We start from the raw sequence: 26,216 nt of genomic DNA, 5'->3' as shown, positions 1-26,216 counted from the left end.
GCTTTAGACTTGTATTTTGCAACACTGATAGTCTAAATGTGCTATATAAAGATAGCTTACCAGAAAACTGTACTGAATCTGTATCATGTTAGTAACATGTATAATTTATTTTGCTTAATCGCATTTGGCCTAGTGTTATCCACATGACTTACTTTGTAGAAAAGAACATTGTGTGTTTACTATTAAAATCTCTAGAAGAGTGTGTCTCAAAGACTAGCAAGTGTACCACTGTATCATAGTCTTCTAAAATGCATATTCCTTGGTCCTTTCCCACACTTACTAAAACCTAATAATCTGGAAATGAACTTGAGGATTCCATTAAATTGAGATAAGTAACTCAGTGAAACTTTAAGCACATATTACTAAATAGGGCAGTCAATCAAAAAAAGGCTATGCAATGTACGATTCTAGCTATTTGACATTTCAGAAAAGATAAAACCATGGAGACAGTAAAAACATCAGGGGTTGCCAGTAAAAAGATCAGGGTTCAAGGGAAGAGGAGCAGGTAGAGCACCAGGAAGTTTTAGGGCAATGAAACTACTCTGACTGGTATGACAGTGGTAGATATGAGTCACCGTTTCCATAAAACTTATGACTCAAACCTATGCACTTTAAATGTGTATTAGTCAGCTTTGCATCACTGTGACAAATACCTGAGGAAAAATACTTAATGGAAGAAAGATTTATTTTGGATAATAGTTTCAGAGGTTTCAGTCCATCAGAGCTGATTCCATTGCTTTGGGCCTGAGGTGAGGCAGAACATCATGATAGAAGGGTGTGGTGGAAGAAAGCTGCTCAGCTCATGGCAGCTAAGAAATAGAGAGAGGTGTCTGGGAAGGGGCCAGGGACAAGATCAACTCAGGCACCCACCCAGTGACCTGCTTCCTCCAGCTAGATCCCACCTCCCAGTAGTACATTTGGCCATTGACAAATTAGTACACTAATGAGGTCAGAGGCCTCATGATATAATCATTTCCTCCAAACCTCACTTCAGAACACACGACACTTTGGAGGACATTCCAGATCCAAACCATAACAAGGCAATAATATGTCAATGTGGGTTCATTGATTCTAACATTAAGCAGTGGGGTACAGGATACCAATTGTGGGAGAGAGTCTGTGTGTGAAGGAAAGTGGTGCTGGAAATCTGTACTTAAGTTAGATAAATATTGCGAGCAACAAAGTTTGAATGTCACTGGTCCAACAGATGTTTTCTTTTAATTAACATGTATCCTATACAGTTCATAGAAATTATTCTTGGAACTTGGTCTTAAATTACCAAAAGACTTAAACATTTTCAGTATGCTATAACTTTTATAGTTGGTAATATATAGCTTCTTTGTGTAGGCTGTCGATAAACTTAAAGTCAAGTTTATGTTTTGTTTTGTTTTAATTTTGCAAGTGTCTACAACTTCAAGGCTTTGAATTAGTCTGGTAAGCCACTCCTGGCTGGTATTTATTTTTCCATTTCTAAATTTTCTTCATTTATTCTTCTTTAATTAATTTTCTTTGTCTTAATATATAATTTTCTTTATCTTTATGCTTCTTTGTATGACACTTTAAACACTACCATGTGGTATAACCTAAGCAAATAATTTAATTTTTCGGAAGTCTGCTCCCATTTTTTTAAAAGAGAATATTATTACCCAACAAATAAGTTAATTAGATAATTAAATGAGATAATGCATATGAAATACTTAGCTGAGTCCCTGGCACATAATAAGAACTCAATAACCATTATTTAGTAACGATTAGTTTTATAACTGGATAATATATGCCAACGTAAGAGTTAGTAAAAATGATTAATTATGTTTGGGGAAATGATAGCTTTATTTTTCACTTTATAACTTCACTTTTTATTTGTTGAACTATTGTGAAATAAATTACCAACATCATTCCATTTCATCCCTAAGTAATTCCAATGTGCATCTCTACAAAAATAAGAACACATACACTGAAAATAAATTGCTACATCTGAAAAATAAAATTCTTTCATGTCACTCAGTACTCAGTCCACTCTCCAGTGTTGCCAATTATCCCCGAAATGTCTTCTATAATTTGTTTTTCTGATAAACAGTTTTAAATGGGAAGCAATTACTGAGTTGCTTTCTATATAATCTAAATATCATTTGGCCATTTCTAAGCAATTAATTTTATACAAGTTGGCTAGTAGAAGAGGACAAATGTTAGGCAAATGGAAAGGGCAAGGAAAAGACCTGGCCAGAGCAGGCTGTTACATATGAGCAGGCAGCCAGAGCATGCTGTTCGTGGCAATTGGTATTTTTGCAGTTGGACTCTAAAGTCACGGGATAGGAATCATGCTTTTAGAATTCATTTCAGCAAATAATAAGGCAATGAACAATAATACAAACCTGAGAATTGAAAGTATAGAACAGAGAATTCACAACGGCTTCCATAGAAAGAAACTGGTCTGATAAATTATGCACACGACTGTGCAGCTGGGTGCTTTTTTCTTTTATTTCATGAAGTTCCAGTGTAGGGGACATGTTCAGATTATCAACACATTCAGAGAGACAGGATACATTCCATGAGGTGAAAAACGCAGGAGTGTGGAAAGCAAACATGTTACTTTAAAAGGGTTAGTTTATTAATGTTTTCTGTAGAATGACTGAATTCCAATCAAACTGAAAAAATTAAGCACCAGGAAGATCTATTTGATATAGAAGAATGGAATTTTAGTAAATACAATGTAGTTCAAATTTTAGATCTTCTATTACAAAATAATATGGCAAAGAACTGTCTTAATTTTCAAAATGAGTTTTTTATTATTGACATGTATTTTACTAGTTGTACTTTGTGAGAAAATCACAGTAGTCAGAGAAAAGATAAACAAGAATGAAACTGAACATTTGTTTTTTTCATTTACTTTAGCCTGGGGTTTTTCCAAACATGCATACTGGTCTATCAATTGGAGTGAATTTCACTAAATGTCTAATCTTTAAAGGTAAAACTAAATTTGTTAATATCACATTTTTCCCTCTTCACATTCCCCATCAAACTTATATACAACACACTCCAACAACTTTAAGAGTCACTGGCTTGATTTGTGTTATCACATGAAGTAGTTGGTTTACTTTGAGTTTGGGAAACTGGAATCAAGTCACTTATTTTAGTTATTTCTTCCCACGGTTCTTCCCTGTCTCTGCTGGTCAATGTTTTCTCATTCAAACATTCTTTCTGAGTGATGTCATTTATTATGTTTCAATTATGTTAGGTTCTCTTATCCAAGAAACATAATTAAACAAATATAATTGCATCAAACATTTTTGTAGGCATCACGAATACAGTAGCAAATAAGATAGACAAATATATCTGTCATCAGGAACCTTGAATTCTAGAGGGATGACAGCAAAAAATGAGCAAAATAAACAAATGAGATATCAAATAATATGCTATGGAGATAAACAAGTCAGAGAGGAAAACAGGGAGTGCTAGTGAGGGGAGTGAAGAGAGGAATTACCATTGTCAGTAGGGTAGATGGGAAGGTTCATATTGTGCTAGGCAGTGCCCTGGGCTGTATCCAGTGTAGGAAGAGGGTTATAATATTTTATGCAATGATCAGATGGGTTAAGCATGGCTTTGAGGAAGCAGCCAAAGTGATTGTGTTGACTTTTATGCCTACCCATTGGGATAGGAAGCCACTTGATAGTAGCTGAGTTGAAATTAATTAGGGAGTTACTTCTGTGTCTAAGAAAGCTGTGACTAAGGAGAGCACAGTAGAATTAAGGGAGAAGTGGTCAGATTCTGAATACATTTTTTTTTGGGGGGGTGGTATTGGGGATTGAACTCAGGGGTACTTGGCCACTGAGCCACATCCCCATCCCCTATTTTGTATTTTACTTAGAGACAGGGTCTCACTGAGCTGCTTAGCGCCTCGCAATTGCTGAGGCTGGCTTTGAACTTTGCAATCCTCCTGTCTCAGCCTCCCAAGCTGCCAGGATTATAGATGTGTGCCACTGTGCCTGGCCCTGAATTGATCTTGAAAGTAGAAGCAGCAGAATATGGTTATTAGAGAAGAAGGGTCATTAATGTAATACAAAAGTTCAACTAGAATGGATTTGGGAGAGGGGTGTGTGTGTGTGTGCCTGTACACATGTGTGCACCTGTGCTATTGTGAGATTGTGGAACCTTTAAGAGTTGGGACCTAGTGGGAGGGCTTTGGGACATAGGAGGCATGCCCCTGAAGGGACCCATGGGACTCTGGCTCTTTCCTCTTCCTCTCTTTTGCTTCCTTGCCATGAGGTGAGCAGATTGGCTCTGCCATGTGCTCCTGTCCTGATGTACTGCCTCCTTACAGGCCTAAAAACAGTGGGCCTACCTGATCATAGACTGGAACTCCCCAAACTGCAAGCCAAAATCAACCTTTTCTCTTTATAAATTACTACCTTGGTTATTTGCTATGCTGATAGAAAGCTGAAACTCAAGAGTGATATTTTTTTTTTGAAGTCTCTATTAAATATACAAATGGTGATGTTGAGTAGACAGTCTTAAATATAAGAGGCTGAAGTTCAGTGGAGAGTTCCTGAGTAGAGATGCAAATTTGGGAACTTTCATCATGCTATTTCAAGTCATGAGATAGCCAAGCAAATAAAAATACTGAAGGAATCCAATCAGTGAGATCTGACATATCATCACATTCTTTGAAGATTGAGAATATGAAAAGGAAGCGGCAAAAGAGATGGAGAGGAAAATGCCATTGGGTCAAGACAAAAATCAGGAAAGACCGGTTACATAGAACCACATGAATAAAAGGTAAAATGTGATTTATAGTATCAGAATCTATTGATAGATCAAATAAAATGATGACTGATAGCTATCTTTGGATATTGGAATGCAGGATCATTGGTGGCATAACAAAAGCTTTTCCTTTGTCATGTTTGAGGCAAAACCTAATGGAATAGCTAAGAAAAAACAAAGAATGGAAATAAAAAATAGATAGTGAATATACACAACTCTTGACAAGTTTATCTATAAAGAAATAAAATGTGTATCATGGACGGGCTTTGTGATTAAGAGGTTATTTTTATTTTTTAAAATTGTTGAAATAACAGCATGGTCATATATGGGGTGAAATGGCCCAGTAGAGAGAAAAAAAAAATTGAGACTATGGTGAAAAGGGAATTTTGGATTATTATTATTGAATGGAAGAAGGAAGATAGGATCTAGTAGATAAAAGGAAAATTTTGCTCTAGTCAAAAGTACAGGCCAATCCTTCACAAAGAGGGTACAGATGTGGGAAAATAGACATGGTGGTGGGAGAGGGTGGATGTAACCTTTACATTGTCTTCTTTTATTTAGTGAAATAAAATACTTGGCCTAAAATGATAGGGAAACTGGTGTGGGGGTTTTGAGAAAAAGGGTACAGAGTAGTTATACAAAAGAATGAGATAGTAAATGAGCTAAAACTAACTGTGTAGTAATTTAGCTGGGCAGCATTAGAGTCCCCCTGGATGGAAGACATATGAATTTAAAACGATTGTGGTCTGTATGACTCAGGTTGCTAACTCATCCTACCCTGTGGGTGTAGACTTTTAGTGGGCTGAGAGTAGTATTTGGGTTTTATTAATAATCACAAAGCAAGAGAGGGGAATGTTCATACAAATGGCCTTTGAATTTAAGCTGGTGAACTGAGTGAATCAATTGAAGCCTGGAGAGGAGAGTAAAAATGTGGTAACATCAAAGCACTGTTTTTTTCTGAACGTATGGAATTGTTAGAATTGGAATGTATATTGGTTTCCTATTTCTGTTGTAGTTACCACAAACTTAGTGGTTTGGAACATCACAAATTTCTTATTTTATAGCCGTGGGTGTCAGACATGTGAAATGTGTCAGGGTGAAAATCCAGGTGATAGCAATATTGAGTTTCTTTCTAGAAGCTCCAGGATGAAATCTACTTTTTGGTCTTTTCCAGCTTCTAGAGTTTGACCCTCCATTCATTAGCTCGTGGCCTCCTGTCATCCTCAAACTCCTTAGTGTCTATTTGCATTTTTAAGATGCTATCTGTCTCTTTCTGACTCTTCTGCTTCCTTCTTTCTCATTTAAGGTCCCTTACATTCATCTAGGTAATCCAAGACAATCTTATTTTATTTTATAGTTTTAGGGATTGAACCCAAGGTCTTGTGCATTTTAGGCAAGTGCTTTACTACTGCTGAGCCATACTCCCAGCCCCAATATGCATATTGTAAGGATTGTTTTAATCCCTTTTGCAAGTTTAGTTTCCTTTTGCTATGTAATATAGGAGAAATTAGGACGCTGTCATCTTTGGGAGCCATTATTTGATCAACCCTGGGTGTTGAAAGTAGTAATAGGAACAGCGGGAGGCGATGTGAGAAAATGTATATAAGAAAGAAGTTATCGGAGAATGGCAAGCTTGAAATTATTGTTTGGTAGTAAAAACGTCTAGAGGATGGCCATGGGAATGAGTCTTCTTCGATGGAGGTCAGCAGTCTAAAGAATAGTTTAGCCTCGTTTATCTCAGTCAAGTTAGAGCCACCCCACAGCGCTGTGACTGAAAAATAAATTATTATCCTTATAAACCACTGAGTTTGGGGATTGGTTATTATGCAGCATTGTGCTACAGAAGTTGACTGATAGATGAGGGAATTGTTGGTGATAGAAACGGTGGTGGAGTATATTCTAAAGATAAAGAATTTTAAGTTCTCTAATTATTTTTCCGGGAAGATGAAGGAAAAATGGTCTGGAATCCATTATGAGAAGAAAGGACACTTCCAGGTCCAGGAGTACAAGAATAGTGAGAAGGAAGTCAGGTTTCACATTAGAGGTTTCAAGGAAAGAATGTTCACAGAAAACATCTGCATTTTCATTAGAGCAAGAAGATATAGGGACACTTGGAAGAAAGTTGAGGGCCTGAGGGATGTTCCATAACTTAGATCTCCACTTTGATCTCTCTTATTTTCAGATCTTACTTTCCATTATCTATTGTGTATCTCAAAATGATAATTCCAGGTATCTCAAGAACAAAATAACCCAGACTTAACTCATTCTCCTTAAACATGCTTCTTCTGTAACAGCTTTCATTTCTCCCAAGTTAGAGATTGGAGACTAGAGACATCCTTAATTCTTTCCTCCTCTTTATCTCTCAAATATAATGGATGCCCAGGTCCTCTCTATTATACTTTCAAGGTATTTCCCAAATCGGTTACCATTTTCCTCTCATAACTTCTGGCCCGGTACTTACTTTCTTCCATTCATGAGATATTGAAATAATTTTTTGAAGGCCTTTATGACTCTAGTATTACCAGCAATTAATCTACCTTTCTAGTGAAAAGAACATGGATTTTAGACTCAGATGCTTCTAATTTTGCATATTGGCTTTGAGACTTACCCTGGGAAAAGAGAAAGGATAATTAATGCTTTATGAGCTTAAACTTTCTCCACCTGTCAAAATGGAACACAATAAAATTACCTAATATACAAGATTTCTGCTAGAATCAAATGATATTGTACCTAGCTAATTTATGGTACTAAATGACAGACATCCAATTATAGCTTCCTATTTTTCTCTTATTATTTCTGAAGAAATCATTCTATAATGGAAATTTTGTTGTATAATCAATAATTCATGTTATCCAGGACTATAGAATGGAAAATAAATTTTCACAACGGTATACAAGACCTTCAAGGGTGTAGCCTTCTTATTTTCTTCCAAATTTGGGCATGGTAGGTCAGTTATGGTAGCTCCATTGGTGCTAGACCCCAGAGGCTCAATTTCTCAGTAGTATGGCATCCTGGAGATGGTCTAAGGCAGAAATTTCCAGCTGCACACTAAAAATCCATTTTCTTTTTCATTGTGGCAGAAATTTAGCAGGTGGACTCAATATCGCTCTTATCTCTCTACTTACCCCCTTGAGGCTCTATGTTTCAATACTTTACATTAAAATGGGGTCATGTTTCTTAGTGATGGGTAACTGAGTGAACATAAAAAGTGATATACAGTATTTCCAGGCCTGACTCTTCAAGTCTTTCCCATGTTCACCTACTCTTTCCCATGCTCACTTACTCTTTCCTTGTCTATAGGCCAGATGTGAGAAATACAATGGAGGACTAAGTCTCTAAGGAATGCCAGAACCGCGAGATGATCAGGAGTTTGGATCCCTGAAAGATTGTATGAAATGCCTCCCCACACTTACATTGAATATAATGTAAACAAAAAGTCTTTTTGAGTGTGATAATCCATTTACACTTAATTGTTGATTCTAATAACCATGAGCCTGCATTTTAACACAAACACTAAAAGGGGATGTTGCTATAATAAAAACCTAAGGAATTTGCCATTGGTTCAGTGCATGGGCAATGAGCTATAAAGAACCAATGTAAAGACAGTTAGAATTATTTGGATGTAACTTTCCTTTGTTCATATATGAATACATGACCAGTGGAACCCCACATCACATACAACCACAAGATGGGATCCTGATTAGAATGAGTTATACTACATATATGTATAATATGTCAATGTACACTCTACAGTCATGTATATCTAAAAAGAACAAATACAAAAAAAAAGGAATAAATGTAATAGGCTCACAGTTGAGATCCATCTTTTGCCAAAGCACAGTATTTGACAAAAATGTGACTTATGACAATCAGGAAGGAAGATCACAAACCAATCACTATCATAACTACCACCAGAGGTTAGAAATTAGAAAATCATTCAGGACTATTGGTTGCTATCTCATCAATTTGGCAAGGTATTGTGAAAAAGAGAGGAACTCAGAAAATAGTTGGCCTATTTATTAGCAAAAAAAAAGGAACAGGAAGCATTTGGAGGCCTTTCTAAAGGGGAAAGCCAACTAATTCTGAACTCCAAAGGATGAGAGACATAAAAGATGAGATTGAAAAAAGAGGCTGTGAGCACAGAGAACCCAGGGAGACTTTTCAGTTGAAGTGAGTTTCCCAGCCACATAGAAAATCAAATCAAATCCACCTTCTCTTCAGGCTATTGTTCCAGCTGGCATCAAGGTACCATGTTAGGTTGAGAGAAGCGGTTTGAGGATAAGCAAAACACAGAAATAAAACCAGGTCTAGGAGAGTACTTTGAATGTGGTAACTGGCATATGAGGTGATTGGAAGCATATAAATTAGAAGACTGCTAAGTTTGTGAGGGATATGTATTGCCAAAAATCAATAACCAAAAAAAAAGAACTTTTTTTTGAATGCTCAAGTAATTAAAGAAATTTTGGACCCCCGATTACTTAGGAGCAAATGAGATGTGAAATCCTGGATCTTTCCAAAGGACAATATTATCCCCAGTAGAAAATGATGGCAAATGACTCATCTAAGAGGGCAAGTCAGAGACCACAGGGAACAATGGGAAATGAAGAATTCCTTCCAGAAAGCAGGATCAGGGTCCAGTTTGGAACCTCTACTGAGTGTTAGGAAAAAACCTTCATTCACCATGTTGATCCAACAAGATTTCAGAGTTACTATAGCCTAATGACTACTTTAATTCTTCTATTTTGGGAATAGATTTAGTATTTATTGTGGTTATTCTCTTTCCATGCTACTCATACTGTGTCTATATATTTACATCTATCTATATCTGTATCTATCTATATATGTTCGCATAATATTTTTGGGTGGCAATCCAAACAAACTTGTCTTCTTAGTTCATATGCCATTACCACAAACAACATTTGTGCTTGAGGGCTGCATGTCTCCTGGAGATTCTGTATTTTCAACTAGAGGCAAGGACTTGATGGGCCTTTGGCAAAGAGACAACCAATGTGTGTGTCAAAGCGTGGAGAGTAAAGGGGATATTCAAGAAAGGGTGTTGAATACTAGCTAGTTGTTCATGAATATCTATTTTGTTTGGCAAACAGATTGATGTTACTCTCCAGTCTTTTCAAAGGTAGAGTCGTGTGACTTAAGTTCTGTTCATAGTCCTCCACTTTCAGTCATAGCCCCTCACAAACAGCTCCATCTCTTTGTCTTCTGGCCATTGTGGAGGATCAGGCAGAAACCTAATGTCCTAAAATATTATTGAAACATTATATGGAGGGAAGCTGATCCTTGAATAGGGACATGCAGTAAAGCCTCCTTCCCAACATTCATATGGTGACTTCGGCAAAAAGAAAACATGTACTGTGAACATATGAGGGCTGTGTGTGTGTGTGTGTGTGTGTGTGTGTGTGTGTGTGTGGTGGGGTTGTTGTTGTTATAATACAAGTTAACCTAGTTCTCAACCTCCTTTGGAGTTAATCATGGCCATGTGAGTGAGTTCTAGCAAGTGTAAAGTGAATAGATGTGATGTTTATTAGTTCTGGGCTAGCAGATTTGACCATCCAAGATACTTTGCCCCATTTGCTGGGTAGATTTGGGAGGTGACCACACCTGAATATACAGCAGGACCCATGAAAGAGAGAGCCTAAGTCTGAATCACTGTGTGGAGAAAAGCCACTTTTCAATATGAGGCATCGGTTTCATGTGGGCGAGAGATTAACTTTTGTTTCTATTTGTATGCATTTCTAAGGCTATTTGTAAGAACACTTATCATTTACCATAAATAATAAACCAACTATGCTTCTTTATATATACTTGGATAATAAATATTGGATAATGCTTCCACATTATCCAATCAGTTTGAAATGCCCTTCCCTGACTTCTCTGCCTGAAAACTCCTATTCAGCCTTCAACATTCAGCTCAAATGTCAACTCCTTGATGAGGTTTTCTTTTTTTTTTTCTTTAATTTTTATTGTTGGTTGTTCAAAACATTACATAGTTCTTGACAAATAATATTTCACACTTTGATTCAAGTGGGTTATGAACTTGCATTTTTACCCCGTATACAGATTGCAGCATCACATCAGTTACACATCCACTGTTTTACATATTGCTATACTAGTGTCTGTTGTATTCTGCTGCCTTTCCTATCCTCTACTATCCCCCATCCCCTCCCCTCCCCTCTTCTCTCTCTACCCCCTCTACTGTAATTCATTTCTCCCCCTTGTTTTTTTTCCCCCTTTTCCCCTCACTTCCTCTTGTATGTAATTTTGTATAATCATGAGGGTCTCCTTCCATTTCCATGCAATTTCCCTTCTCTTTCCTTTTCCCTTGATGAGGTTTTCTTAATTTCTGAATCTTTATTTGTTTTATTTCCAAGGATAATTAAGAATTTTGTTTCCCTACTACTTTTTAAAAATTATTCAATTATGGTGATTTATTTGCATATTAATCTTCCCTTTTTGACAGTTAAATCATACAGGGTGGGAATTTACTTTGTATTGTGTATTTCTAGAATTCTTTGCAAAGAGTTGATGATACATAGTTTACAAATGAATAAAATCATTTGTATTTAGATATACTCTCTATGATCTAACTTATTGCAATGTCTTATGAGTATACTGAATATGTAGTGAAAAGGTATTATGCTAAAAATACAATTTAAAAGCAAACCTCATTAAACAGATTCACATTAGAACAAATAAAACAAATGATCTGTGTTGGTTTCAATATATTGAAATCCTAATAATGTCGTGACCCTGATGGAAAAGGTAGAGGATGTTGTAAATGGAGATTTTTCTTCCCACTCATCTCAGGTTAAGAAGGGATTTTAATTATTTCTAGACTAATCTATTAATTATTCATAAGGCTGATGATCTGTGTGCTCATTTCCACTCCATCAGAGTAAGGTTTCAGGCCTCCCTGGGTTTGGTTGGGTGTGGGCTGATAAAATGCTGTCAATTTCATCTTTGCAGAGGTTTCTGACTACTTTTGTCAAGGTCTTTCCTGAGTAAATAGAAATCTTTGCTTCATCAAATGAATTCCAAATGTGAGAGAAAATCGTTTTGGAAGAAGGTAATTGTATTTTATTTCAGATCCAATATCAACAAAAGATATAAACAAAGCTTATACACAAAGCACCATTTCCATTGGTTTGTTTTCATGTGTGACTCACTGATGTGATTTCCAAGATTCTTATCTTTTAAAATCTGTTGTAATAGTTAAAAAAATTGAATATCAAGAATGTGAATCAGATGTACTTTTGGTGACTGAATTCTCAAGAAGTTTTATTTTTTATTATAGTGTGCTGTGTGGATGTAGTGACAGGGACATAGATTTAAAATAAATATCTCATTTTCTCTATGCCTTAAAGAAAATGTTGTCATCAGATCAAAATTTTTTTATATGTCAGAATTTTTTTTCTGAATAATACGATCAGGAGTGATCAATAAAGGTCACATAGGTAAACTACTTTGCCATGAACATAATGGTTATGAACTGAATATTTTACCATTCTCATTTTTTTTCTGAGTGTAATTTTAAAATACATTGAACAAAGCTCTTATTTTAGATTGCCTTTAAATTACAGACTCAAATTTTAATATGTGTTTGTGATGATGAACAACCTAATATGTCTGACAATATTTATATCAATTTCCTATATATGAAAGCTACACATTACACCCAGTTGCCTCTGTTCTTTATTCGTGTGATTAACTTCTTACAAGATATAACTATTGAATTTCATGTGATATTTTGAAATGTCACCATTTTAAGAAGAAATAAACCTAAATCTGAGAGATGAGATGGGCTAAGCTATATTCTTACTACAATAACACCATAATACACATATCTAGAATTACAGTTTCCCAGCATATACTATTGCCTGTTGTCAGCAACAAAATATGTAGAGAATTTCAGCAGCACTGAGGTAAAAAAGAGTCTAATCCTTGGTACTAAAGTCATTTGATGCTAATGAATAAGAAGCTTTTACTTTGCTCCCCGCCCTCTTCCTCTTTTTTAGATTACAAAATGGTTAAAAACAATGGATGAAACTCAGTAGTTTTATGTTTGTTTTTCATTAAACCTTGCTGTTGTGGGCAAGCTATACCACACCACACAAATGTGGGGGGAAAAGATAGCATTGGTGAGGTCATTATTATTATTATTTGAAATGCTAAAGTGACTTTCAAAATGCAGAGGACAGAAGTCAGTTATACTTAGCAGTCAACATCAAGCACACTATTTCTGGCTCAAACGGGCCAGTGCATCAACTCTCTTGAATTTTGAGTAATATCCTCTGTACTTTATCCTATGTAAAACAGAAAAGAGATACATCACTTTTTTGACTTCTAAGAGGAAGGGCAAAGAATCATTATGAAGCCTCTGACTTAGCATAGGAGTTCAGACAGGAAAAGTCTGGTATTAAATTCTATAGCCTGATTTTCATGTTCCATTTATACTTTAATTACTTCTATTCTATCTTTTCAAATTATTTTAACTCATGATCTCCTTTTTTTTTTTTTTGTACTGGGGATTGAACTCAGGGGCATTCAACCACTGATCCATATCTCCAGCCCGATTTTGTATTTTATTTAGAGACAGGGTCTCACTGAGTTGCTTAGTGCCTCACTGTTGCTGAGGCTGGCTTTGAAGTGATGATCCTTCTGCCTCAGCCTCCCCAGCTACTGGGATTACAGGCCTGTGCCACCATGGTTGCATGCATCATGATCTTTTTTTTTTTTTTTTTAAATCATACCAGTTCTAGGCTTTTCTTTCTCAAACCTTCCCTTATAATTATGATGTAAAAACAGGAATCACAACCAAACAATTATTAAACTCCATTTTGTATATCCACCTGTCCCCCAAAGAATCTGACCTGAAACTCCTTCACATTCTCTTAGTTGATAACATCGCCTTTTGCTCAGGAACCCAAGCTACAAGAGTCATCTTTTCCTTATTCTTCTTCCTTCACCTCATCCAGTCATTCCTATAGCCTTGTCTCTTCTCAAATAGCTTCTTAATAAGTTCCCTCCATATCATTATGTCAATGATTTTATTCAGGATCTTATTATCTATTTTCTAGAACTGGCCTCCCAATCAAGCTTGTTATGTCTAGTTTTTCTCTAAGTTTACCTCTTTCTTCTCTCCAACCCTGTGCTTCTAAAGCTAATTTAATCTTGTCTATTCTGACTGAAAAACTCTATTAAGTCTCTCTTATATCAAGTTAAGCCCCATAACTTGACTTATGAAGTCCTTTATAAGAAGCTCCACATTTCATTATCTGATACCACTCTGTTGTAATCTGTACAGGCTGCTGTAAAAATGATCATAGACTAGCTGGCTTATAAACACAGAAATTTATTTCTCACAGAACTCCAGAACAGGAAGGTCAATCAAGATCAAGACTGATAGATTGGTGTCTGGTGAGAAGCCAACTTCAAATTCACAGAAGGCGGTCTTTTCACTGAAGTTCTATGGTGGGAGGGACAGGCAGTTCTCTGGGGTCCTTTTGGTAAGGGTAGTAATGTCATTCATAATGTCTCCACCCCCATGAAATCACCTTCCAAAAATCCCACCTCCAAATACCATCACTCTGAGGACTAAGTCTTGTCACATGAATTTTGAGGGGATACAAACCTTCAGTCTATAACATACCCCCTCTATCTCCTTACATTCTAGCCACATTAGAGCACAAGTATTCTCAGAATAAATCAAGATTTGTGTGTAGTGAGAGGTTAGAGAGGAAGTCAAGCTCAGTTTTGAGGGTCATGAGTTGCGGAATTAATTAGAATATGCCTTGAATTCCAGATTTACAATATGCTAGCAGTGAGACCTGGTTAAGTTACTTAAAATTACTAAGCCCTAAAGTTATTTCTCATCTGTAAAATGAGGGACTCTCACTGTCTTCAGGGTTGCTCTGAAGACTATTTATACTTAATTACATAAACAGATTAACACAATGACTAGAAAATAGCAATTACCCAATAAATAGTACTAATTATTCTTCTGTTGCTACATCTGTTATGTGTACTACTATTACCCCTACTATTACAGTAGTTGTTTTTTTGGGGGGGAGGGGAGTACCAAGGATTGAACTCAGAGGCACTTGACAACTGAGCCACATCCCCAGCCCTATTTTATATTTTATTTAGAGACAGGGTCTCACTGAGTTGCTTAGGGCCTTGCTAAGTTGCTGAGGCTGGCTTTGAACTTGCAATTCTCCTGCCTCAGCCTCCCAAGCTGCTGGGATTACAGGCGTGTGCCCCCGCACTCAGCACAGTAGTTGCTTTTGCCTTTAGTTGCTACACGTTTTGAAATTCTGTATAGATATTTGTTTTTCCAAAAGTATATTTGATTATTAGAAAAAACTACAAATTTAATTCTTTTAAGACTGGTGATCTTACAGTATTATTCTGATCTAAAATGAAATGCGATGAAGAAATAAGGTTCTAATAGTCCAGTTTGGATGATTAACTTTGAAAACAATTCCAATAGATGAATTAAAAAGTATTCAGAGAAAAGTCAACATTTTGAACTAAATGTATGTTAAGGATGACAATCAGAAGAATTTCAGAATATAAGGAAAATTATTAAAAATGATACTGAGACCATTGAGCTAAATGAGAGTAATCCCCTGAGCATTTCAAAAGATTTTATCCTGAGTGAGATGCAAAAGATTAGATTGTAGAAGAATAAATGTAGAAGGGACTAACATTAAAATAAACACAAAAATCAGTCTCTATACTTCAAATAAAGGTAAATTTATCTTTACCAGATTTTGTCATATGTGTGATATATGTAAATAACATATGTAAACATTAAAACCAAAATTGTCAGATATTTTTGTTGATAATTGAATTTTGATGGGAAAATGAATAGTGCAGACAATTTTGAAAGGTGGCAGGACAAAGTAGCTCATATATAAGTTAAAATAGAGCCAGTTGTCCATAAGTTTTTTGAGCTTTTGAGATAGTAGAAAAATTTCAAGAATACCTTTAATGTTTACATGAAGACAAAAAGACACATATCAAGTTAAAGGTGTTATTGAGAGTTCTTTCAAAGAAATGAAATGATGAGTATGAAAATACTAAATAAGCATAGTGTTGAAAGGTTGTCATCACTGCTAGGGAGAATCCAAAGAATAATCCTCTTTTCTCTGTGACATCTAGTTCATTATGCCTTTCACAACTTTCCCCAAGAAAGATGACACAAAGATTGTTTCCTCTGTTTGCCTAGGTAGCAATCATCAGTCTAAACTTTAATGGCGGGGGGCGTGAAATGCAAGGAAAAGTGGGTTATGGACTAAAGGAACACATTCTTTAAACCATTCACCTGTTGTGAATTTCACATGCATTTTAATAAATTGGTGCTATAAATCTACTCTTTGTCCTTATTATCACTGGCTTTATTGCATGCTTATTAGGTATATAATATGTGTAGAATACTAAACACTGAGATTACAAAAGTTGAGGAGCATAGTTTCTTCTCAGAAGGTATTGGGAAGTAACGTAATGTGCTATGAAGTATGAGATGCTAGTCTAGCCACCAAGAGTAGATTCATGGAAGAAAACCCCAGTCTGTGTTGCCAGAGTTAGACATACCCAGCATTTGAACATATTCTTCTTTTCTAAATTCTAATCCCTGAATCCCTATGTCAAGATTAGATTCCAATACCTTATTGTATGTCACTTTGTCTTGATATCCTTAACTAGATTCTGAATTTACTCTGCAGTTGTCACATGAACTTAGTACTCTTTGAAAAACAGATTTGGGTCCTGCCATGCTCTATATGAACTCAAATTCCATTTAAAATCCACCTGGGGAAAAATAAAATAAAATCCACTTGGGGAAGGAGCCTGACAATTCTAGAAAATTCAACATCACAGAGACATAGAATTGCACAAGGTAAACTTGTAGAAAATATTTGAAAATATACTTAAAATCTGGATAATTATGATAAATTAATTCTTAAACATTTATTGAATGTCTACTATGTGCCAAGGTTTATTGAAATTGCTGGAGACAGAACAATCAAAGAATAATAAAGTTTCTTCTCTCATGCTGCTTATACTCTAGTACATGTATGGGAAACAGATAATGTATTGAATATATAATGTAATATATCAAATAATGATATTTGATAGAAAATAAAGCAGAACAAGGAAGCTAGGATATGATCATGGGTACACATTTTCCAGGGAAACACAAGACTCTATTAGAGTGTTATTTGTTTAGAGATATGAAGGAAATGAAGGGATTGAGTATAGGTGGAAGAAGAAAACCTCAGGTAGAGAAGATCTCAACTGCAAAGCCCTCAAGGCAAGAGTGTGGTTGGTGTTTGCAAGAAATACTAACTGTGGTCATAGCCCCATGAGTGATAAGGAGAATACAAAGAAATGAGGTCAGAAAGGTTGAAAGGGAGAGATTACGGTCAACTTTCTATGGGCAACTGGCTCTGATTTATCTTACATATGAGCTACTTTGTCCTAGCACCTTTCAAAAATTGTCTCAACTATTCATTTTTCTCATCAAAATTCAATTCTCAATTAAAATATTAATAATTATGGATTTAATGTTTACATATGTTGTTTCCATATGTCACGCATATGACAAAATCTGGGAAAAATAAATTTATTTTGATTTTGGTGTTTTAATGTTAGTGCCTTCTATATTTATTCTTCTGCAATCTAATCTTTGGCATCTCACCCAGGATAAAATTCCCATTGAACTATTCCAGGAATTACTCTCATTTAGTTCAATGGTCTCAGTATCATTTTTAATAATTCTCCTTATATTCTGAAATTCATTTGAATAATTAATAGTCATACTTAACATACAACATGTTGATTTTTCTTTAAATACTTTTTAACTCATCTGTGAAAATTGTTTTCAAAGTCAATCATCCAAAGTGGACTATTAGAACATTATTTCTTCATCATATTTCACTTTAAATCAAAATAGTACTGTAAAACTTAATCACCTGTCTTAAAAGAATTAGAGAGTTTTAGCAGAAGAGAAACATGGCCTGATTTTCCTCTTAAAATATTTCAAAGGCCTCTGTGTGCAGTACGCCATAAAAAGCACAAAATTAAAAACTAGAGCCCTAGTTCTAAAGCTACCAGAATAAATCACATGAGATGTTGTAGGGCTAGTATTGAGAGGAAATGATAAATTTGGTGAAAAGTGTTTGAATGCTGGATACTTCTTGAGACTGTGGTTGACATGATTTGTAGATGGATGAGCTGTGGGAAATAGAGTTAGGTTTAACCTTCGTTCTAAGTAACTGGTAAAATAGAGTTGTCATTTGACAAGATGGGGGTAACTGGAGAAGCAGAAGGGAGTTTGCATATGTATGATATGTAATATCAAGAGTTGCAGCGCTGGGGATGAAGTTGTAATTAGGTAGCCATGTCAAGAGGTTAGTAGGAACTGGTCGATTTAGTTTGGAGTTCACATGAGAGTTTACTATTGGAGTGTAAATTTGGCACTCATCAATATCTGGATGATATTTAAACTCTGTATACTAGTAAGTAAATATAGAGAAGTGCGTGAGTAAAGATAGAGAAATTTAAGGTCTGATTGTAGGAGTGTTCTAAGATCAAGAAGGTGAGACAATGGAATACATGGGAAAGAGACTGAGAAGTGACTAGTGAAGTAATACATAGATACAAAAGAAAAAAGTATTTTAAAAGTGGATAATTTTATGGAGGAGGAAGAAGTAAACTATGTCAAGTGCTGTTTAGAGATCTAGTAGAATGAATGCTAACAAATAATTTCAGATGAGGCCACATGGTTGGTAATCTTGACAAAGGCAGTCCCAGTGAGAGATCAGAACAAAGGCTCCCCTTTGTAGAATGAGTAGGATCCTGGAGAGATAGTCAAGATTTTAAACACAGAAAATGAAAATATTGGCTATTACTTATTGAGTACTCAGGACACTGGGCATTTCTCTAAGGACATTATATGCATTAATTTTCTATGAGGAAGTTGTATTTGCCACTATTTACAGACAAAGAAATTGAGGTAACAGAAAGTCTAAATAACTTGTATACTAGCACAGTAAGAGGTGGAGATGAGATTTATAACCCAAGGAGTCAGACTTCAGGAATCTGACTCTTAATCACAAAACTATACCAGAAGAATCTTTATAATCAGGTCTGTAACTTCTAATATGGAGATTAAAAACTATTAAATGTGTGTTTTCATGGAACAAAAACTGATGATGATATTTCCACCAAAATTTTCTGTAGCCATTCTTCTCCCACCTGCATATTTTCCAATTAATCATTGTGGAAAGTAATGGCTTTTTTTTTTTTGTTCCTCCATTCATCTTTCTTTTTCTGAACCTAGAGGGGAATGGAGAGGGAGAATGCTCTATTTGAACATTTCTCCCCTGCCAAATTCCGATGTTGCCAGTGTGATCATTATAAGAGGTGGAACCTTTAAAGAGTGATTAGCCATGAGGGCTCCCCACTCATGAATGAGGACTTAGGACCTTATAAAAGAGGGTTCAAAGAGCCATGATCCCCTTGCTCTTCTGCCTTCTGCCATGGAGATACAGTGTTTTGTCTTCTCAGAAGATGCAACAACCAGGCACCAACTTGGAAGCAGAGAGCAGCCCTCACTCTGATCCTAGACTTCGCAGCAACATAACTGTCAGAAAATAAATTCGCTATTACAGATTACCTCGTTTTATAAATTCTGTTATAGCACAAATGAACTGAAGCAAGGGTAACATAACAGGAAATTGTAAAATAACAAAGGTATAAAGAATGTTTAGTTGAAGAGACTAACGAATATTTAATAATTCTATGCCTGTTCAGTTCCTTTGCCCATTTATTGATTTGGTTATTTCCCTTTTGGTGTAGGTTTTTTGAGTTCTTTTTATATATGAGGTGCTAGTGGCAAAGATTTTCTCCCATTCTGTAGGTGCTCTCTTCACATTCTCAATTGTTTTATTTACTGTGAAGAAGCTTTTTAGTTTGATTCCATCCCATTTATTGATTCTTTAGTTTACTTCTTGTGCTTTAGGAGTCTTATTAAGGAAGTTGAATCCGACACGATGTATATTTTGGGCCTGTTTTTTCTTCTACTAGGCACAGTGTCTCTGGTCTAATGCTTAAGACCTTGATTCACTTTGAGTTCAGTGTTCTGCAGGATGAGAGATAGGGGTTTAATTTCATTTTGCTACATATGGATTTCCAGTTTTCCCAGCACCATTCGTTGAAGAGGCTATCTTTTCTCCAATGTATGTTTTGGTGCCAGTACCATGCTGTTTTTCTTTTCTTTTCTTTTCTTTTTCTTCCTTCCTTCCTTTCTTCCTTCCTTCCTTCCTTCCTTAGCTCTGTAGTATAATTTAAGGTCTGATATTGTGATGGTTCCTATTTTATCTTTCTTGCTAAGGATTACTTTGATTATTCTGAGTCTACTATTTTTCCAAATGAATTTCATGACTGCTTTTTTATTTCTATGAAGAACATCATTGGGATTTTAATAGGAATTGCATTAAATCTCTGTAGCACTTTTGGAAGAGTGGCCTTTTTGAAAATGTTAATTCTGCCTACCCAAGAACATAGGAGATCCTTCCATTTTCTAAAGTCTTCTTCAATCAGTCAACAAATATATAAAAAAAATGTTCAACATCTCTAGCAGTTAGAAAAATGGAAATTAAAACTACACTGAGATTCTATCTCACTCCAATCAGAATGACAATTATCAAGAATACAAGTGATAATAAAAGCTGGAGAGGATGTGAGAGAGAAAGGTACACTCCCTACATTGTTGGTGGGACTGCAAAATTGGTGCAACCACTATGGAAAGCACTATGGTGATTCCTCAGAAAACTTGGAATGGAACCACCATTTGAGCCAGTTATCCCACTCCTTGGTTTATACCCAAAGTACTTAATCAGCATACTACAGTGATGTTGCCACATCAGTGTTTATAGCAGCTCAGTTCACAATAGCTAAACTATAAAATCAGCTTGGGTACCCTTCAACAGATGAATGAATAAAGAAAACATTTACACAATGGAATACTACTCAGCCATAAAGAGAAATAAAATTATGGTATTTGCTGGTAAATGGATGAACCTGGAAACTATCATGCTAAATGAAATAAGCCAATCCCAAAGAACCAAATGATGAATGTTTTCTCTGATACGCAGATGTTAAATCACAATAAGGCAGGGTGGGGTTGGTTAAGGAAGATTAGAAGTCCTTGGGATTTGACAAAGGGGAATGAAGGGAAGGGAGGGGGAATGGGAATAGGAAAGATAGTAGAATGAATCAGATATTACTTTCCTATGTGCATGTATGAATACATGAATGATGTAACTCCACATCACATACAACCAGAAGAATGGGAAATTATTCTCCTTATATGTATAATGTGTCAAAATACATTCTACTGTCATGTATAACTAATAAGAACAAATAAAAAATTAACTTAAAAAAATCTTATGCTGCCTTCATTTTTCTTAAAAACAAACAACAACAATAAAAACAAAGAAAAAATCCATCTTAGATTAATTAGAGGATCAGAAAGGACACTGAAAATATTAATTGGATAATTACTATGTGTCAAACATCATGGATATAAAGTACCAGGACCAAAAAAGCCATTGTTTTCCTAAATTTTAAATTCTAGTAAAAGTAGAGTAAAAATTTAAAGTAAAAAGAAGTGTGATGTTTTATGACTACTACAGTAGAGTAGTCACAGATACAATGTAACACCCAGCTGGGAGCCTAATCTGGTTCAGACCTGGGAAAGGTCACCCTTAGCAGGCATTGCTTAAGTTGGGATATGAGGAAAATTTAAACTTTTATTAAATTTGTGCTCTGTAAAATTCCGAATAGTCTTATAGAAGTACTTAATTCATTAAGGTCAGCAAACTGTGACCCTTAGGCCAAATCTGCGTTCCCAATTTTTTGGAAAATACAGTTTTTTTTGGAACACAGCCTCAGTCATTCATTAACAGATGGCTGCTTTCTCACCTCAGTGGCAGAACTTAGTAGTTGTATAACCTGAAAAACAAAAAATATTACCTACTATCCTACCCTTAACTGAGAAAGTTTGCTAACCTCCAATATAGAAGACCTACTTGCCTGCATGAATAAAGTGAGTTTTCATTCGAATGAATGTTTTTAAGGTGCAGTTGTAAAGATTTACCATCTCATTGTCACAATATTCAGAATATTTAGTAGTTTCTCAAAATTAATTTTCTTTTTAAAATTTGAAAGTCTTTGAAAACTGGCTAAGCTTTTTTGCAAAGCAATTACTAAGAATTTTGTATTAGTTGCAGCCCTCTTAAAATGGGATGGGCCCTCCACATCAACACAGTCCCTGTCACTGTTTATGTTTCTTACACCTGTCACCCATTACCTTTTCTGGCCCTCTAGGAATTCAAGTTTTACTCATAAAAAGAGAATCCAAAATGAGTGTGTCTTTCTAAGCAAAGGCCAGAAAAGATAATCAATGGAAGTTCAGAGATTAAAATCCAGGTTGTTGGCAGAGGTCCTGGCACATGTACATGACTCTTTTTGTATATTTTAAAAAGTGACTGGTCGCCAAGAAAAACAAAGCAGAGAGAGACTAGGTTTAGTATCCAGTGTGGATGCTAGAAACCAACATGGATGACCATTTCCTCTAGAGTTTGGATCATAACAGGGGACTTTGCATAGCATTCTCCATAACCAATAAAAAGAATAATATTTTGCTGACTTAAGTGGTAAGCTAGGCTTCCTATATTCTCTTCTGCAGACATAGGGTCCCACAGTGTGGGCTGGAAAAATAACATCGCAGCTGTGAAGATCACAGAAAGAGGACATTGCACTTGCATTTTTTGAAGAACTATGTTTAGCATTTCAATTGTGTCATCTAAAGCTTAGCAGGAAATACAATTCATCCATCAAATTCAACACATTAGGGATATACTCTGATGTCCCTAAATTGTAATTTAAAATAATGGATTAAAGCTACACGTAGCTAGAATTCATGTGAAGCCCAGAAACAAACAAACAAACAAAAAATAAAGAAAATGTAAATAAAAGCTAATTGGGGAGAAAAAGAAAGAAAATATAGAAGTTATATTTTGTTGAACTGTAAATAGATTGGGTGTAACTTTTTTCAGAATTGCTGTAGTGGCTGGGACCTAAGTTAAAAGGGTCATGCAGATTTATTTGAAGCTTTCCAAGATGATATAGTTGCTTTTTCTGTTAAAGAATTTTCAAGATACTCCCATGATTCTTCTTGATTTTCTGTTTTTTTTTTCTCTCTTGTCTTTTTTTCCTTGTGTGTGTGTATGTGTCCTTTTCACCACTTTGCTTAAGAAATTAGGCTAATTTGTCAAAATAGCTGACAGAGCAGCAGGTGCATGAAAGATCAAATCAAACCAATCCAAAAATATATTTGTACGGGGACAGGTACCAGGGATTGAACTCAGGGGTACTTGGTCACTGAGTCACATCGCCAGCCCTATTTTATATTTTATTTAGAGACAGGGTCTCACTGAGTTGCTTAGTGCCTCACTTTTGCTGAGGCTGGCTTTGAACTCTAGATCCTCCTGCCTCAGTTTCCCACGCTGCTGGATTACAGCCATGCACAACTGTGTCCAGCGCTTATTTTTTTTTTACTCTTCATTTTGTCTTTTATATAAGGTTAAAACTTAAGATAATGACGTGATGTCCAAAGGATTTTGAACTACATCTACTGTCCCTGCTAAAAGGGCAATTCCATACTGTTCAACCTACTCCAAAGTCCATCATATCATTCCTCTTCCCAAACATTTCCATCCACTTCCTGTGACTGACAAGTTAAAATCCAATTCCTTAACTTGGATATTCCAGAGGATTCAAAATCTAGGCATGGCACTTTTCGCCTACAAATTCCTTATTGGAGTTAAGTTAGTTTAATTTAAGATCCACTTGCTTTAGAAGCTTTTACTGCTCAATGTTGCAACTATTCTTCCCTCCCCCAACACTTAGCACTGTATATACACATATACTGTGGTATACTGTGTACAACCCACCATGTACTTATCTTTTGGTGTTGTAGTGTTCTATATCATGTTATCTCAGATGCTTCTTACTGCAATCACAAATTGCATACTACTTAGGCCATGTCTTAAGCATTTTTGTATTTCTCTCCATCTATGTTATCTTATATAGCACAGCAACTATTTGGTTGCAATCTTATAGATTTTTGGGGGGTAGCAGTTGATTAATCAATACTTTGAGAACTCTGCTCAAACTGTTATATTCTGGAGATCTGAAAAGTTTAGAAGCTATGAGTTCGGATGCTTCCCTTGCTAATTTATATCTTTTTAAATACTTTAGGAGATCATTTATATGCCTATACTTTATTTGAATCTGAATTCCAAAGTTCATATTTAGTTGTTTTCATTCGATGGTTCAAGAAAATAGTAGTCAAATGTATGAGAAGCAAATCTGTAATTGTGAGAGCATTAGCCCAAGAATCTCTTCACATAAAATATTCAAACTGTCTAGAAGAAGAACATTAAACCACACTTCATACAAACACTGAGCTCTAGGGAAAAAGGCTCTGTGGAATAGTTAATTTTAGGCAGCCCACTGAATGAGTTTTCTTCGTGCAGCAGCGGGACTGATGCACCGGGTACAAGGGCTGCCGTGTGGCAGGTTGCGACTGCTGCGGAGCTGGCAGAGCCCCAGGGTGTGACTGGCAGGGGCTGTCTCACGGCAGCTGGGAGCACCAGGAGGCAGCTGTGGTGAGAGTGTGGCTGGCAGGAAGATGGTCACGCAGCTGGCAGGGGGTACTGTGAAGCAGTAACCTGGCTGGAGCTGCTGTCAGCAATCTCAACCAGGCATCGACCCTGCTTAGAGCTCTCTGACACACCGAGGGTTGATACCACCTGCTTCTAAAAATAGTCAGCCAGGCCACAAGAACTGGCAAAGCAGAAACAGTTCATGTCTATGTCAAATGACCTCCTTCCCCATGAATACCCATTACTGCTTATTTTATTGGCACCTTGTTTTCTTCAATAGGAACTACAACCAAAAACTGCATAAGGACAATTTGTATCAATAGAGAGCCTCTTGTATCTACCACTAAAAACATCTAATTAAATTTTAAGTCTTGACCAGCAGTAAGCTAGGGAAGCTTCAGGCTCTACTAAGGTAGGTTTCGAGAAACAAGTACTCAAAGGTAACTTTCGTTTTTATAGAAACAAGGTCATAATTTAATAGTAAAGAAAGGTCACCTTTGCTAGCAATCCGCGTTTATGTTTTGCAATTGTTTTAATCCAAAGTACCCTGAATGAAAGAACATTAGGACTGCCAAGGTTAGCATTGGGTTGCTTTGGATACACATGCAAACACACACACACACACACACACACACACGCACACACACGCACACACACACACACCACCTGAATGTACTGAATGTACCCTAGTTGATTTATGAAATGCTACGTGTGAAAGAAAGATTAAAGCCAGCAGTGCTATTAAAAGGCTGAGCAAGAAACTGGCAAAGAGCATAATTTGAGAATCTTTTGCCTTTATAGCTATGCTATGATGTCTACAGGAATTAATTTTCAATATTTACTTGTAGCACTGTGGTATGGATTAGTAATCCTCATGTTGGAGGTTAAGGAAGCTTTAGGACAGTCCAAAGGGTTTAAAGGAAATGGAAATTTACTCTGGAAAAATGGGAGCAGTACTATTTTTAAAACCATAATCTACTTTCCTCATATCTCCATGTTTCTACTAGTTTTCTTTTTTTTTTCATACATTTGATGTCACTTCAACACTATCACTAAAATTTTAAGCTATCTTTTTTTTTTTTTTGATAAAGCTATTTAAACCTATTTTCAACAGCAAGGAGCTCCTGATATAGTCTACTGGTAAGAACATTTTTGCAGTGTGCATGTGATGGGTCGAGGATTAAGCACATTTTGTAAAAGAAAGCTTCTTTCGTGCTCCTGGTTCTGCTGGCAATTAGAGTTATTTTGAATGTCACCTGCTTGTGTTTCCATTTATCCTTCTAGAGAATGGGGAATAATTTAACGTAATATCCCTCTTATATTCTTAGTACTGATAAGGTCTAAATTTATAATTTGCAAATTATCGTGAGCTCCTTAAAACTAGAGACTTTATAAAATTAAATAGCCCATTTTTCCTAATACTTTTCACACCACCCAGTAAATAATATATAGCTAGGAGCTTTTCCTGCCTTAAACTTAATCTAGCATTTTTATTAGTGTGTCAGTTACAGCACTGAACATATAAATTTACTTATTTTAGTTTATATATACCAATTCCTTGGCTTTATACCTGCTGGAAGGATATTGAAAACAATATGGAAACATTTCCCAGATGTTTACTGCTAATAGTCAATTCTACTAATGCTATTTTATTTTTTCAATGTCTTAGGAAGTCTTGAGCAATGCTCTCTGCTAAGTGATGCCTTA

The sequence above is a fragment of the Marmota flaviventris genome, chromosome 7, assembly GCF_047511675.1.
Source record: "Marmota flaviventris isolate mMarFla1 chromosome 7, mMarFla1.hap1, whole genome shotgun sequence".
NCBI classification, from domain to species: Eukaryota; Metazoa; Chordata; class Mammalia; order Rodentia; family Sciuridae; genus Marmota; species Marmota flaviventris.
Note: the sequence above shows the minus strand (reverse complement) of the source record.